The sequence below is a fragment of the Ciconia boyciana genome, chromosome 12 (assembly GCF_034638445.1).
Source record: "Ciconia boyciana chromosome 12, ASM3463844v1, whole genome shotgun sequence".
Taxonomy (NCBI): domain Eukaryota; kingdom Metazoa; phylum Chordata; class Aves; order Ciconiiformes; family Ciconiidae; genus Ciconia; species Ciconia boyciana.
In genome coordinates this window covers 9154283-9162596 of record NC_132945.1, presented here as the reverse complement: position 1 = coordinate 9162596, position 8314 = coordinate 9154283, and the positions used below count along the sequence as shown (strand labels likewise).

The 8314-nt window shown below is 44.7% G+C and overlaps 1 long non-coding RNA gene across 1 annotated transcript; it reads right to left on the bottom strand.

The window, feature by feature from the left end:
• Positions 1-194: 194 nt before the first annotated feature.
• Positions 195-8065, bottom strand: LOC140658711 (uncharacterized). Its single transcript, XR_012044826.1, has 3 exons — positions 7909-8065; positions 2182-2273; positions 195-330 (listed from the first exon to the last, which is right to left on the bottom strand). It is a non-coding gene; the product is annotated as an uncharacterized lncRNA (long non-coding RNA).
• Positions 8066-8314: the final 249 nt, after the last annotated feature.

Sequence of the window (8314 nt, the reverse complement as noted above, 5' to 3'; positions counted from 1 at the left end):
CATTACTTTTTTTGATTCCTGTTTAGTTTTGGAAAGGGGTATCCAGTCTCTGTGCATGGATGAGGGCAGACACGCAGAGAACAGCCCTTTCTGTAGGAGCAGATCTGCTGTTGCATTGGCAAGAAGAGTTTCCAGGAAGAATAGAATAAAAAACAAGAAAACATTGCAAGAGGAACGTTTTATAGCAGTATATTGCACAGCTGTCCCACCATTGCCAACACAGACTTCCAATCACGCAGCCATAGTGGGATGCACAGCAAAAGGCTGGAGTCACAGCCCGACGCCTTTTCAGAGTAGGATGTCAGGATCCCAGGTGTCCATCCAGTGCATCTGGCAAAAAGATCATATATCTAAGAATAATGAGAGCGATAATAAAAAATCAAGGAAATTCACTTTATATCTCTTCTTATGACTCTGAATTCTTCCTGTTAATTGCTCCATCTTTTGACTATGCCTTTTCAAACCCTTATCAATGGTACCATCTGCCTGGCAATGAGAAGTGGAGGCACAGTCTTTGATGAGGTCTTGCAGGGCTCTGAGACCTTAGATGGTCACTGATGGGAGATCACACTCAGGCAACCGCAGGGATCCCCCCGGTCTGGCTGTCTATGGGAAAAATCTGGGTGAGTGACTTAATATCCTCAAAAATTGCCATGGTGAGTAATCCTCCAAGTTTTGGTGTTGCTCTCATAAACACAGGCTTGACAAATACTGTCTTTTTTTAAAAAAACATCAAAGGATCACATTTGCTTTTAAAGTGATGTTTATTCATAATATTCTGTTCCCACAGGTCATTCGCATTGTGGGGAGGACATAGTCATTTCAAAATAAATGTACTAAATGTAAGTCATTTCAAAACCTGTACATACAACAGATGGCAATGCACAGTTCGTTTATCCTAGACACAAGTGATGGTAGATTATATTCTATCCTGGAAACGCGCATACATGTTTTATTTCTACCTTCACTGAGAAGAGGACAGAATTTTGCTTTCCTGTACTTTTTATAACTCTTCCCTCACACACTATAGCTAGTGGCAAAACTTTAGCCTTGAAGAACTGTGGTGGGGGAGCTTTTATCAAGGGGACTCCAGGGGCTGCTTCTGTCTCCTTTATACCATAGGTTCAACCAAAAGGGACTGCCAGGGAGTAGGTTCAGCCACAATTTATACAGATAAATGGTGATGCAAAAATCAGAAAAGAAGCACATTTTATTATGCCTGCACTTCTGGGGCAGACTGAACATCTTTCACCTCTTTTGATGCCTTGGGAACAAGTCCGTCGGGGCTGTTCCTTCTCATCCCTATTTCTTACATAGGTTTTAGTGTTGTATGTGAGGAGATCGCAGCAGAGAGAAAGGAAGATACAAAACCTCTTTTCTTAGCCTCCTGGCTAAAACCCAAATATTTTAAACATTTCTGCTAGGGGTTGATTCCCCTAGCAAGTCTCAGAGCTCTCATCTCTGACTGCTATAAACCAAAGACGGTTTACATGAGATCAGCACATACTGATATTGCTTTACACTTTACGGTGTGTGCACTTCATATATCGATAGCGATGGGCAACCGTCCCTGCGAGCCCTTTAGTGATCTTATGGTTGTTTCTTCATTTAGAGGACAGGGGAGAAAAGCATGATGGAAGTCATGCAAATGATTAAATGCAAAGATCTGTTGATCTTGTGAGACCACTGGTAAATAATTTAACAAAGATCTTTAACAAGTCTCACTCTAAAGGAAAAAGTAGGTCCACTTTAAACCCTGCTTTTCCAATTTGGACATCTAAATCAGTACCGTAGTCCTTTAAAACAGCCAAACTCTGTAGGAATTGCCATAGAGAGTCAGACACAGAGTTCTGGCTGCCAAGTGTAACAGAGAAAAATGTGAGAAACTCCATAACAGGCAAACATGGGGTAATCTCTCTTTCCCCAGAAGAGCTCATCCAAGCCCTGGAGACTAGCTAAAATATTAAAGCAAGAGATTTTGCCCTACCCAAACCACTATTCATGTGAACTCTCCAGCGATGGCTCTTATCCATAGGAAGATTCTGCAAAGCTTTTGATAATTTTATGGAAACACCTCATTGCATATTTTAAGTATTCCCTTTACCATCTCCCTCCCAGAAGTGTTTTAACCTCTCCAATAAAATACAACTAGAGACATAACGTCTTCTTGTCTTTGGGTACCTGACTGTATGGAGAAGCCTTCACTGGCATGGCTGTTTCAAAGCCGTGGGTGAGGCTCGTGCGAGGAGCGTGGGTTCCTCACCAGGAGACACCTGATTCTCAGAGAAGGGAACACAGGGCAATTAGTCACTGTAAAACAGTCTAACGAGGCTAAAGAATTAGGAATTGCCTAGGCCCCAGTAAAATCCAGTGCTTTATACGTCTCGAGATGCAGTTGGAGGAATCTGGCTAATCTTTTACTCTCCTAGTAAATCATTCATTGAGGCCATCTGTGAAATATGAGAAGAGCAGCTTCAACCCAAGATTCCTGCTTAGCAAAGTTCTTACTAGCTTGGCCGGAAAGAAGCTTTCCTGATAAAGTTGATAGCTAGTCCAAGCCCTCATGATTTCCAGCAGCAGTAATCCTTCTGGGGAGATTAGAGAAGCAGCCCTTGAAGGTCCTGGAGTATGGCCGTGCATTTCAGCAAAGTTCAAGGGGAAAAAAAAACCATCCGCAGCACTTGCCAGGGGAGGGCCTGGCCCAGAGGTGCACCTCTCGGCACTTACTTTTCCAGCGGCCTCTGCAGACAGGTCTGACATACGGCCCCTAAACTGGCTGGTCACAGCCCCTCAGGGACATGGGGCCCAAGGAGAGCATCAAGGAGGAAATCTGGTGCCTCAATGGCCAAGACTGAACCATGGTTTTGTTCCAGGAGGGGCATGGATGCCCATCTGGGAAGTGATATCCAGCTCTCACAGCTGAACCCAGAACCCAGACTTCCCTGTTTTGGGAAAGTTCATGTCTGAATTGAATGAGTACAGTGTGGGTTTGTGTCACTTAAGGAGGAATAAGTCATCCAAAACACCCCCACCAACTCTCCACACCAGGCTGCTTATCTGTGTCCTCCATCCAGATTTGATTCAGTTTTTTAAGAAGCAGTTAGCCTTTCTCCACAGGCGTTACTACTAACCTGGGAATAGAAGAAAGTCCTTCGGCAAATACTTCATAGGTCAAAACAAATAAAAATAATTTTAGCTTACAGGAGAAATGGGCTGAACACCTAACCACAGCATTCACAAGCGTGAGTTACAATCTGTCTCCTCCAGGAATTAAGACAATACAGGTTTTGATGTTTTGTTTTGTTTTTAAAATCTTCTAGTTTCCAAACTCTTAGGATCTGCAATTCCCAGGTGGCTCAATAGCTAGCAGGAACAGAGAGTTTCAAAGTGAAAGACAAGATGCCCCAACTCCTAGAGCAAAATGCTTGAAGGGAAGTGAAGCAAAAACCCAAACAGGACACAAAATAAGAGCGCAGCAGGGCTGGAGGCACAAGCCTACAGTCTGACCTGGTGCTGGGCTCTCAGAGAGGGCAAGGCTTGTGGACTGGGAGACTGAGCAGGTCCCACCTTTGAACTCTGTCAAACCCATGTTATATAAATCCAGAGATTTATATCGTGTTTGGGCGCCTTGCAGAAATGCAGCCACAGAAGGGAAAATACACCCCCTCCTCCCCTGTGCTTAAGCTAGGCAATAACATGCTTGGTTTAGTGTTGAAGTCTTCCAAAAGTCTTGGTCCAAATTACAGCGCTCTCGATGACCAAGTAAAGTTGGGGAAGTGATTATGTTTTGGACCAGCATGTCTGACAAACAGTAGGAGCTGCAGTTCCTAGAAAGACAGAGATCCTCTTTACTATGTGAACTTTAACCAAAGTTTGGTGTGATAATCCCTCTGCGCTGTGGTTTGTAAGATTTTAACTATTCCTACTGTTTTCTTTGGCTATCTGGTGTTTGCTCCACTGAGCCTTGACGTCAGTAGCTGTGTGGAATACATCAAATTTTCTGCCTTCTCCCTAAAACCTCCTCAGATCTAAGCAAAGCAGCATCTCATTGACCATTACACTGACCAGCTTATTAGTGGTGCATTTTCTGTTGTGGAGAGAAATAAGTCAAGGCAAGTAAGGTTGGAAGTTGCTCTATTTTGGTTTTAAAAGCGAAGGGTTCTTCCTCCCCACTTACTAAGTATATAACTGTTGAAGAAAATATTTTACCCTGTGCATCAGCTAAGGTGTTAGGGAAGAGTTTCCTCCATTTCCAGTTAGCTGTAATAAACACTTCAGATGCCCCTTCCTGTAACGCTGTTTCTATTCTTAGCATGTTCTGTGCCATCCTTGGTAGTCGTGGCAGTCAGCTGCGGTGGTACTAACTGCAGCTTGGATCCTTGCAATAGAGAGGGTCTGGAAGGAGAAGCAGTAGGGAGAGCAGCCAGCATCCACTCCCTGGGTGAGAAGCAAAGCAGAGGGGAAGGAGGAGGAGGATGTCCAAAGGGTAACAGAGAAATGCTCAACCTCAGCAAGACCAAGGAAGTGCTGTGGTTGTGGCACTGAAAACCGCCTGAGCGGAGCTGCCAAGGAGATAAGCCCCAACATGGCAGAGCTGATACAAAAAGGGCATCTCCTGTCTCTGTATCAGCGGGGCTCTGGGGCAGACAGATTTTCCATTAGTTGGACAGGACTCACATTGTTCAGCAGAAAGCTACTCCGGCCTCCCAAGCATGGCAAGCTTGGTGACTCCTCCACCCTCCAAATCACACACAGTGAAGACTGCGGGAGCATCTGTTATAAATTGTCTTCTCTGGGCAAAAGCAGGAAGCACAACTTTCACAAGACTCTCTTAAATGAAGAAAATCATCCAGGCCTCTTCTTTGCAAGATGCTGCACCCCTCCTGGAGCCCTCTGTGATCTAAGTTGTTTAGAAAGTAAATGAAATGGAGTGAGCCAGAGAGACAGTAATGGTTATTTCTCCAAGAAAGAAAAGCTTAATTTTCCCATGGAGATCTTGTGTCTGCTATGACTGCTCCAACAGCTCACAGGAACACAGGAGGAATTAACCAGCAGTGAGGACTGGTTCATTCTTGCAGATCTGTGAAGAGTTTCATCTTAGTTCTTAACAGAAATATCCTCCCTCGTGCAAAAAACCAATCCCAAACAAACACCACCTAGTCCTCAGTTGGTAATGTGCAGCTTCTCCATAGCTTATAGCACTCTCCTTTTTCCATCTAACCAAAACAGACCTAGGGCTTGTAACCTCTTTGGAGACTTTCCTGGGCTGCAGCTGAGATGGTCAATGCATGAAGAGCGGGCAACATTTCACAAGTGGCAACCCTGGAGGAGCTGGTTCCAGAAAAGGTGAGAGGAAGGGGAAGTGGAAGGAGGATCACCAGGCTCAGAACCATTTGTCATTTGCTCGTGGTTAGTATCTGTTTAACTAACTGGCAATTGAGATCAACGGCTAGGATTTTTCCATCCAATCTAAGTGAGCTAGCAGTTGGGTTTCATTCAAGTAATTGTTCTAATGGATAATAATGTATTATTATGACTAGAGGGCTTATTACTAGAATCATAGAATCGTTTAGGTTGGAAAAGACCTTTAAGATCATCGAGTCCAACCATTAACCTGGCACTGCCAAGTCCACCACTAAACCACGTCCCTAAGCACCACATCTACACGTCTTTTAAACACCTCCAGGGATGGCGACTCAACCACCTCTCTGGGCAGCCTGTTCCAAGGCTTGACAACCCTTTCGGTGAAGAAATTTTTCCTAATATCCAACCTAAGCCTCCCCTGGCGCAACTTGAGGCCATTTCCTCTCGTCCTATCACTTGTTACTTGGGACAAGAGACCGACCCCCACCTCTCTACAACCTCCTTTCAGGTAGTTGTAGGGAGCGATAAGGTCTCCCCTCAGCCTCCTTTTCTCCAGGCTAAACAACCCCAGTTCCCTCAGCCGCTCCTCCTAAGAGGACTATATTTGTTGTACTAAATTCAATAACCCAAACTCACCATATATTGTCCCTCTTGTGGGAGCTTCAGTTGTTTGAGAAGGAGCCTCAGAGTTGCGTGATCATCCCTAAAACCTTCTTCCCTAAGTTCCAACTTTGGAGAACAAGTTGTTCATCATATGCTGAATTCAGCCTTGGAGTAACTCCAGTGAAAACAAAAGGAGTAACAACAGGAATGGATTAGGCCCAATTGCTTTCACATTTCTCCAACTTGAATTTCCAATTCCAATACTAAAGGAGGAGTAAAAAAAAAAAAAAAAGAAACCCAACATATGGCACAGTGACAAATATACTTCAAAATGTAAGTCTGCCCATGCTGTGACCTCGTGCCCTTTGGAAAGTGCGCCAAGGTGAGCTTCCTCAAGCTTCCTCATAAGCAAGTGCTGTCATCTGGCAGGAGCAATATATATTCCTACTTCTGCCACTGTATTGTAACAATTTTTGCACAGAATGGTCAAACCCATCCTGCAGTTCTAGGCTGCTACACTTGTGACTGACATTACACACGTCTGAAAAAAATAGTACCTGCCAAGCTGAGATATAAAGTCATGAGGATTTCATTTTATAAAAACATACTGAGTAAGATTAAGTAGTGTGTGTTCTCTATTGACCCCATTTTCCAGGCAGAGCTGTGCGCAGATCAGGAGAGGGCACAGTCTCACCTACAAATCCTCATCTGATAGATCATCACCTTGGCACCTCTCTGGTTAAATAGATGTGAACCAACAGAGAGCAAGTGGAATAAGGACCAAGTAGAGAACCCCAAGCTCCTCTGCTGGCTATTGAACCATGCTTTCTCTCAACGTTTCCTGCACCACTCTCTGATTAGCTTTTAAGTAAGTTCTTTCTAACTTTGACCTGCTGTTTCCTGCTGGGGCTGATGAGCCACAAGTGCGGAGTCGCTTCCTCTGGGCCGGTTCCTCAGTGCACACTTTCAGTGACTGCCACATTAAGTTAGCCTAAGAAAAAATGTTGCTCTTGTTTTCACTGGACTTACTCCCAGGCTATTTCAGTGTGTTATAAAGGGGGTAACAGAATTATCCAGTGATCAAAGAACTAAACTGCAAGTCAGAAGTCCTGGGTTTGATTCCTAGCTCATATTAAACCAACACTAACCATATGCCCTTTGTGCCTCCACACACTCATTTGAGAGTTTTAATAATAATGATGACACTCACTTAAAGTTATTCCTAAACAAATCAGAAATTTATGAAACATCACAGCAGCACAAAGCGTTAAGACCAGGTTTGACCCATGAGCTTTACAAAGTAAATGCACAGCTTCATTCAACTGACAGGCTGGAAACCGAGGAGTTCAGCTCTCTGCTGAGCTCCTATCTAGCTCAGAAATCACTGCACATTGTTTGCAAACTTATCAGGAGTGACTTGAATTGTGAATTAGCTTCAGCAAGGCAGCTGGCAGGCTGCTGAAGCATACAATGCCTGCTGAATCTGCATTTCCTGTTGGAGACGTGCGAAGGAGAAGGCAAACTATGAAAGAGCAGAGAAACCACTCCCAACTCAAGTCAAAACTATGTGCAGCACAGGCACAACAGGTCCAGTCTCTCATCCGGGGGCCAAACCAGAATTCCCAGCAACAGCTGTGCTGATAGTACTCAGCCCTTGCACAGCACTTGCCATGGAGAGATCTCAAAGCACTTTGTGAAGAACATCAGGCTCATCCATCTTCCCCCACCTCCTTTGTAGGCTGAGTTAGACCACAGAGCTGGGAGGGCAGCGGTCAGACCTTCCCAGCCCCACGCTGTAACCCTGCAGGCAGCTCTCCAGCACACAGCCCAAGGTTGGTGCTTGCTTATTTTTGCATCTTGGTTTGCAGTAAATAATCCAATCTACGTCAAAAGCAGCAGCAGATACCAAGACATGTTCTAGCCAGCCTACCAAGCACTCACCTGGACACGACACCGGATCACAGCTACATGGTTGGACGCTCACTCCGTGCAGGCAGATGTTCCCCTTGCACTGCAGCTTACAAAGCTGAAGCCGCTCTAAATTCTCCAAGATCCAGGTCTGTGTGTGCCCACACAGAGAAATAACAGAAAGATGCTTCCTGCGTGCTGTCTGATGGGAACACTACAGCATCAGCGCTTCAGGAAAAAAACCCAGCTTGTGCACTGCAATTCACTAAAACCAACTGAAATATGCCACAGCATGCTTCTAAAAGACTTCACGGGGCTGGGAAAACAGCCAATATGCAATATACTCCCAGAAAAGCTCTCTTGCTATGAGTAGGGCCTTTTCATTCATTTCAGGTTGTCAGTAAATTTGATCAAAGTCTCCTCTAGCATGGGATTGTGT